Source organism: Echinops telfairi, unplaced genomic scaffold, assembly GCF_000313985.2.
Source record: "Echinops telfairi isolate 266 unplaced genomic scaffold, ASM31398v2 ScPeMD7_4;HRSCAF=17, whole genome shotgun sequence".
NCBI classification, from domain to species: Eukaryota; Metazoa; Chordata; class Mammalia; order Afrosoricida; family Tenrecidae; genus Echinops; species Echinops telfairi.
In genome coordinates, this window is record NW_022103900.1 from 39724436 (window position 1) to 39733553 (window position 9118).

Genomic DNA, 9118 nt, shown 5'->3' on the forward strand with positions numbered 1-9118 from the left:
AGAACTAGAAAGGCCGAGGCTCACCACCCATTTATCCCTCCGCCTTTCAACCAGCACCACATGTGATTATTGGCCAGGCTGGCACAATTAACTAACTCAATAATACTTGTAGGTCTACTTTTATTTGATTTGACTCAGAGCTCTCCTCATGTAAAACACTTATTGTAAAGGATCAGGTACAATTGTTGAACACTTTGACCGTCTGAGGCAGAGGGAACAGGTGGAACAAACAATACAATCATCAAAAAATTTAAAGAATGAAGGTGTGGAACAAGATGTTTATAGGTAGCTTTGAAAGGTTCCAACAGAGTCTTGGGAATTTTAAAAAGTGGGTAAATACCCAAAGCTGTAACAGTCTCGGGAAAGATTTGAGAAGAGAGTCAAAGGTTTTACCTCTGGTTAACTTTAAAACTTTGAACAAGTAGAAAGGGAAGGCTAATGGAGAAGTAGATGACCGGGTGAGCGCTGAAAGCATACTCGAACACACATACAAAGCCACTCAACAAAGACTGAGAGATTTACTAGTTCCGGGTATCTAAATAAATCTCGGTTCAATCATTATCTGACCATTAAGCAGAGTGGTTAGTGGCCAGACACAACCAAAAACAGACTGTGTGATTAGTTCAGAAAAGTTACTAAGTAAATAAGCAAACAACAATAAGCAAAAGCTCTAAGAGAAGGGAAATTCTGATTTCCCTAGCTGACACAGTACAATATTTTAAATGTCTACTTTTCCAGAAAAATGTTGAGGTATGCAAAGAAAATTAAAAAGTAAAATTAAAAGGGAGTCAACAAAAACTGATTCTGGAAAGTCCAAATGTTGGGAATATTTGACAAAAACTTTAAATCAGCTATTTTAACCATGTTTTTAAAAGCTAAAATATTGTTAAAGGCTGAAAACAGAAAATCCTAACTAAAGAATGAAAGAAACGTATTATAATATCTCACCAAATATCAATAAAGAAATAAATTATAAAAAGAAACCAAATAGAAATCCTGGAGAGGTAAAATAGTAACTGCCATCATTAAGCATGTGAGCACATGTTAGGTGTGAATCCGGAAGGAAAAGGAGAGCAGAGAGAGTATGGCGGAAAACTCTCTGAACTGGTGAAACATATTAATCCACAAATCAGGAGCGCTCAATCAGCTCCAAATGTGATAAGCTCGAAGTGACCTGCACTTTGGTTGTTAGGTGCCATTTGAGTCCTTCTGACCCAGAGACAGATCCTCAGGAAACCACCAAAAGACAAAGAGTCTTCCATTGAAAGTGATTCATCAAGAACAAGAATCCTCAATAAGTTCAACAACTAATTTCTCACCAGAAACAAGACCAGAGGCAGTGGGATGCCATATTTCAAAGTGCTGAAATTAAAAGACTGTCAAAGAACTTTACAACAGCAACATTATACTCCACAACTAGAGAAACTAAGTATCCCCAAATAAGCAAACACTGCCCTATGACAAAAACCAAAAGGGCTACTTTGGGGCTGAAATAAAAGGACATTATAGGCTAACTCAAATATACATAAATTAAAAACACCATAAAATACTTGCTTTAATGGTATTTTGTATGTGATTATGGTAGGCACAAACCATGCCTTCCCCCAAAGATGTTCACATCCTAATTCCTAGAATCTCTGAATACAAAAGTTAAGTCAAAAATTACTGCTACTAAGGTTAGTTTATACATCCATGGCTTTATTCAAAACAAAACATGTTAAAAAACCTGCCCCTGTGACCATTGGATGACTGGAGACATGTTCTCTCAGTAGTATATTTGTCTTAGCCCGTAAGGGTATCTTCACGGCACGCTCGCTTGCTCACTCACTCACGGTCACTGAGTTGATTCCAACTCATAGCAATTCTTTGGAAGAGAGTAGAGTTGCCCCTGTGAGTTTCTGAGACTAATTCTTTATGGAGAGTAGAAAGCCCCACATTGCTCCCTCAGAGCAGCTGATGGTTTCAAACTACTACCCTTTTGGTGAACTGCCTAACACATAACCATTAAGCCATGAGAACAGAAGGCTTCATCTTTCTCCCATGGAACCACTGAGGATAGTGCAGAAGAGAGAGATGGAAACATCCCTTTCAGACGAGTACAGACCTTGACGGAGCACATGTAGACAAAAAATAGCTTCACACTTTGATAATTCTGTTAAATAAAAGTTATTGATTTTGTAGCAATACATTTCTACTTACCTTTGCATACTGTCTTACATAGCCAAAGCAAACAAACAACTTTGCAAATGTGACTAATTTGAGATGGGAAGCTTATTCTGGATTAACCTGACAGGTTCAACATAATGGAAAGAAAGATGCAGGAGATTTAGTGTCCCAATGACGTGGTATGAAACTCAACAAGCCACTACTGGCCTTGAATATGAAAGGAGGCTATGGACCAAGGAATACAGGCAGCTGCTCACACTCACTGCCATGGTGTCGACTCCAACTACAGTGACCTTACAGGAGGACTAGGCAGAACTGCCCCTGTGAGTTTCCGAGACTGTAACTGTTAAGGGAAACAGAAAACCACACGGTTCTGTGGAGAGGATGGAGAATGTGAATTGCTGACCTTGTGGTTAGCAGTTCAAGACGTAACGTGGCCCATTATGGCACCAGGGCTCTCTACAGGGAGCTGCTAGAAGGGTGTTGGGCGGTAGGGACAAAAGGCCAAAAAGGGAGGAAAAAGTAGGGGAAGAGAACTGCCATTGAGCCACCAGAAGGAGCAAAGCACTACTGACACACTGATTTTAGCTCACTGAGACTCATCTGGACTTCTGACTGCCAAAATTAATATTTTAAGTGACCAGGCTTGTGGTAATATGTTGGAAGTTTTCAAGATTCCAGGTTAATTATTTGCTAGGAGGACTCATAAGACTAACAACTGCGACTTATTACCATGAAAGGTCATAAACAAGAATCAGCACAGGGGGAAAGCATATCAAACGAAGTTTGGGGGAAATCAGGTGCAAAATTCCAAAGTCCTCATCTAGTTCAGAAGATACAATATGCTTCATTCCCTCAGCAGTAGTCTGTGACACGCATGTGAAATGTTGTCTCCCGGAAAACTCATTACAGGTAGCACCCAGGATTTTTATTAGAGGCTGATCATGTATGCACCCTCCGCACAAACAAAATTCCAGCCCAAGGCGTTCTGCACAAACACTATTATGTGTTTAGGCACAGTTAGGTACTCTTGTCAGTTAAGTCACTGAGACTTCTCCCCAAACTCAAAAGTTCACTGACAACTGTCAAGGGTTAAAGTTGTAAGCAGGCTTGTCTGAGGATAAGCAGTGAGGCTCGCCATGGCAGCTCTTCTTCGTGTAAGCAACTATAGAAATGACTCAACCCAGCTCGACACAACTTCAGCTAACTAACCAAGGAAAAGGAAGACATACAAATAACCAACATTGAGCTTGAAAGAAGAGACGTTGTGCCAATAAAAGATTTTAAGGGCATACTATAAATAACTGTATGCCAACAAATTAGGTCACCTAAATGAAATGGACAAATTCTTACAAGAAACACAAACTGCCAAAACTTACCCAAGAAGACAGAGAAAATCTGAATACATTTATAAAAAGCAAAGAGATGAAGTAAGAAATGAGAAACTTAGCACAAATATAAGTCAAGAGCAGATGGTTCGAAGCATTTAAAGAATTAACATCTAATATTCCAACATTCCTCACAAAATCAGAAAAGAAGAACATCCCAGCTCATACTGAGGCTACTATTACCCTGATACCAATTCTAGAAAAATAAAGCACAAGAACACTATAAGCCAAAATCCTTTATAAATATAGATATGAATATTGATGCAAAAATATTCAACAAATCCAGAACAAATGAAAATGATTATACATCATTATCAATTGAGATTCATCCTAGGAAAGCAAAGTTGGTTCATCATACAAAAACAATAAAATGTACCAAGTTAATAAAGGTTTTTAAAAATTATGATCAATGCATTTGGCAAAATTCAATATGCATTAACATTCAAATGCATAGGAATAGGAAAGAATTTCTGCATCATGATATGAGGCATCTACAAAAACCCTCATAACTACTTCAGCAAAATGTCAACAATTTTTTTTGTTTTTGCGGAAATGGAAGACAGTCCTCAAACTTATACCGAATGGCAAGGGAACCTCTAGTAGCAACAGTAATCTGAAAGAATAAACTAGGGTGACTTCCTACCTCTTGATTTCAAAATACACCATAAAATGACAGTGATCAACCTGCTTGTCATTGTCATTAATCCCTGAACTGAAGAAGAAAACTTTACCTACATGCTTACTGATTCTGATTCCTGAGTTGATCATCATCCTGAATTGTATCCTTTTCCTTAAAAAACCACTTAACTATAAGTATGCTACAAACAGAAAGAAAGAAAAATTTTAAGCCATAGAAAGGATGGCTAGTGTCAGAATTGGTAAAAGGAGGATATGAGATCTATACCTCAAGAAAATTAACTTTGGAAAGATCCTTGTCATTACGCCCTCTGAAGTAAGACAAATTCTAACACTACTAATACCACCACTTTTATAAAACTGAAGTTGTTTTGAGAGGAGCCCTTGTGGCGTAGTGGGTTACAAGTTGGGCTGCCATGTGGACCCTAGGCCTCTGTGGAGCAGGAAGTCCACCTGCTGTTTTGCTTCCCAGTCCCATAATCTCAGCACTGCTCCTCTGTTCTGTCTCATGGTTCCCTTGCTTGAGCCTCGGGTCTCAGCCTGGCTCCTTTGCTCTGCTCCATAGTCTCTGTTTTGGCCTCTGCTACTGCAGACAGAGATCCCCCAAAGCGCTCTGATCCTGGGCTTTCTCTTAGTGTCAGACAGGGCTCTGACATACAGAGGAATGGCTTTGATGAAGGTGTGTTTTTTGTCATTTAGCAGACTACATCCCCAAGAAAACAAAGGGTATCTTGGGTCATACTCTCTACAAAGTCAAGATTTAATCTCACCTTAATCCTGTCCATTAGTATAGCAGAGAATTCCCTCCAAAATGGAATTATAGTCATAGCCAGAGTCCAGAATTAGAATATATTACATAAAGAATTGTGGTTAGAAGGGCTATGTTAAAAATTACAGCTTATATAGGTATGTATCCATTATCTTAACATTTATTTACATGAATTAGCTTTGTGTATTTTTAAATTTCAACAAATTGAACCATACACTTTTAAATTTACATTTTTACGCAATCCTTATTATACTCCTGAGATTCTCCCAGTATTTTGCTCTAAGTTATGCATTGCTTAATGTCCTCAATAGATTCTGTGAAATATGATGTAATTTGGATGCTGAGCAAACATACTAAAACCTTACGAAAGCTCACTTCCAGTTGACCTTGTATTAACTACTAATAACTATATGTTGACTAGAAGTCTTGCCAATAACATAAACCACTGATTAACACCATATTTTGTATGTTACATGTATCACATACTGTAGCCATAGAATAGTTGCATTTTTATTTTATTTTAATCATTTTATTGGGGTCATACAACTCATCACAATCCACACATACATCAATTGTGTAAAACACACTTATACATTCATTGCCTTCATCATACTCAAAACACTAACTTTCCGCTTGGGCTCCTGGAATCAGCTCATTTTTCTTTTCCCCCCTCCCCCGGCCCCCTGCTCCCAATAGTTGCATTTTTAATACAAAAAGGTATTTCCCTCAAAATGCAAACTCTTCATGTCTGCTAGTATAGCTACAATTACAGCCTAATTTCCTTTTCTTTTTTATTAATAATCATGCTAATTTATCATGAAAGGCAGGTAACCACAACTATAGACATGAAACCTAGAGTCCACATCAAACAATAAGCTTTTTCTTATGATTTTCTCTGCTTCTTGGGAACACTTCCAGGGGCACTTCATATGGGTCCCATGTTATTATTAAAGGTTTAATTTACTGCACTAATCATGATGACAAATATGCAAGATCCATGAGAGATCACTTTTTATGACAATATGCAATTTATTACTCTGAGAGAGATGATCAGCGTTAAAAGGTGTTTTCTTAAAAATTCACATATAAGTGTACCTGTGCAGTTCACATCTTACTGTTCAGGGGTCAACTGTATGGCCAATAAAAGTATCCACTTATGTTTACCAAAAGGCATGTCTAAGGAGGTTCACTGCAGTTTTATTTGTAATAACCCCAAACTGAAAACCCTTTATGTCCATTGGTAGTAGAATGGGTAAATTAATGGAGGTACTTTCATGTACAGGTAAGCCACTTAATATCCTTTTGGACAGTGGACATAAGAATATATATTTGGGGTTTGTTTGTTAAGCAGCTCTTCTTTTGTTTACTATTTCCTCTTATTGGTTTTAGAGACCCCAAAGGAAGATATTTGAAGCACTAGACCATGGTTGGGATACAGGTTTAAATTTGAAAGATTTTCACAGACAGGCAAGGCATAGGACACGGCTTTGGGTGGAGTCCAGGGCTTTGTAAGGCGGGCAAGTGGGCAGAACAGTGGGTGAGGTGGGTGTTTCTCTTCTGAGCTCCCGCCAGCACTCCTTCCTCTGACTACCGGTAGTAGCATAAAATTCTTTTTTTTTTTCTTTTTTAACATTTTATTAGAGGCTCATACAACTGTTATACCAATCCATACACACATCAATTGTGTAAAGCGCATTTGTACATCGTTTCTCAAAACATTTTCTCTCCATTTAAACCCCCGACATTAGGTCCTCATTTATCCCCTCCCTCCCCGCTCCCTCCTCCCGCATGAGCCCTTGATAGTTTATAAATGGGTATTTTGTCATATCTTGCCCAGTCCGACGTCTCCCTTCATCCACTTTTCGGTTGTCTGTCCCCCAGGGAGGAGGTCACACACAGTTCCATGTAATCGGTTCCCTCTTTCCTACCCATTCTCCCTTTACCCTCCCTGTTTTGCCACTCACACCACTGGTCCTATAGGGCTCATCCGTCCTGGATTCCCTGTATTTTCAGTTCCTATCTGTACCAGTGTACCTCCTCTGGTCTAGCCAGTCTTGCAAGATAGAATTCGAGTCATGTTAGTGGGAGCGGGGAGGAAACCTTTAGGAACTAGGGGAAGATTGTTATTTCTCATCATTGTTGCATCACACCCTGACTGGCTCATCTCCTCCCCGAGACCCCTCTGCAAGGGGATCTCCAGTGGCCTACTAATGGGCTTTGGATCTCCACTCCGCACTCCCCCCATCATTCACTATGGTAAGATTTTTTGTTCTGATGATGCCTTACACCTGATCCCTTCGACACCTCGTGGTTGCATAGGCTGGTGTGCTTCTTCCATGTGGGCTTTGTTGCTTCTGAGCTAGATGGCCGCTTGATTACCTTCAAGCCTTTAAGACCCCAGACGCTATACTTTTTGATAGCCGGGCACCATCAGCTTTCTTCACCACATTTGCTTATGCACCCATTTGTCTTCAGTGATCCGTTCGACACCCCGTGATCACACAGGTTGATATGTTGTTCCATGTGGGCTTTGTTGCTTCTGAGCTAGATGGCCGCTTGTTTACCTTCAAGCTTTAAGACCCCAGACGCTATATCTTTTGATAGCCGGGCACCATCAGCTTTCTTCACCACATTTGCTTATTCACCCGCTTTGTCATCAGCGGTTGTGTCAGGAAGGTGAGTATCATAGAATGCCAATTTACTAGAAGAAAGTATTCTTGTGTTGAGGGAGTACTTGAGTGGAGGCCCAATGTCCTTCTGCTACCTTAATACTAAACCTATAAATGTAGGCTCATAGATCTATTTCCCCATCCTCATATATTTGTATATGTACATGTCTTTATCTAGAGCTCTATAAATACCCTTTGCCTCCCAGCTTTTTCCTCTATTTCTATTGATTCTCCTCCTGTCCCACTATCATGCTCAGTCCCCACCAGGATTTCAGCACTTCCTCTTTGTTACGTTCCCCTTGATCCTGCCCTACCAGGTCTCCCACACCCACCTCCCCACCAATTTGGATCGCTTGTTGTTCCCTTGTCCCTGGGTTTGTTATCCCCTGTTCTTCCCTTCCCCCCTCCTCCCCCTCTCCCATGTCCCCCCGGAACTGTCAGTCCCGTTGTTTTCTCCTCCAGATTGTTCATCCAGCCTGTCCTAAAAATTCTATTCCTAATGACCAATGTTGGGTGTAATAGCAATCTTCCATCAAGCAAACTTGCTCAATACATAACTACAAATGGTTTGTTATAGCACTTCACAAATTTGCTACACAGACGTTCAGACACCTAGAGTTAGAAAACAAAAGGGAAGAACACACTCAGCACATCTGAAACTGAAAGAACACAAGAAGAAAAAAATCAGCCCTCACGTTGCAATATTTTATGATTGGCAAAATATTCAATGACGCAGAAAGCATCGAAAGAGGCAGACAGAATACACAGTCACTGTACCAAAAAGAACTAGTAGACATTGCCACCATTTCAGGAGGTAAAATATGAGCAAGAACCACTGGTGCTAAAGGAAAAAGTCCAAGTTGCACTGAAAGCATTAGCCAAAAACAAGGCTCCAGGAATTGATGGAATACCAATTGAAATGTTTCAATACTGATGGAACACTGGAAGCACTCACTCATCTATGGTAGAAATTTGGAAGACAGCTACTTGGCCAACTGACTGGCCACATTTGTATCCACCCCAACTAAAGGTGACCCCAAACAATGCTCAAACTATACAACACTATCAATGATATCACATGGAAGTAAAATTTTGCTGAAAATCATTCAACAATGGTTGTAGCGGTATTGACAAAGAGCTGAAAGAGGTTCTGGATGGATTCAGAAGAGGATGTAGAACAAGGAATATCATTGCTCATGTCAGGTAGATCTTGAGTGAAAGCAGGAAACACGAGAAAGACATCTACTTGTGTTTTATGACTAAGCCAAGGCACTCAACTGTGAGGATCATAACACTACAGATAGCCTTGTGAAGAATGGGCATTCCAGAACACTTCACTGTGTTCCTCTGAATCAAGAAGCAGTTGTGCAAACAGAACAGTGGAATATCGCATGGTTTAAAATCAGGAAAAGTGTGTCTGAGGTTGTAACCACTCACCACACTTATTCAATCTGTATTCTGAGCAATCATCAGAGAAACTGGTTTATATA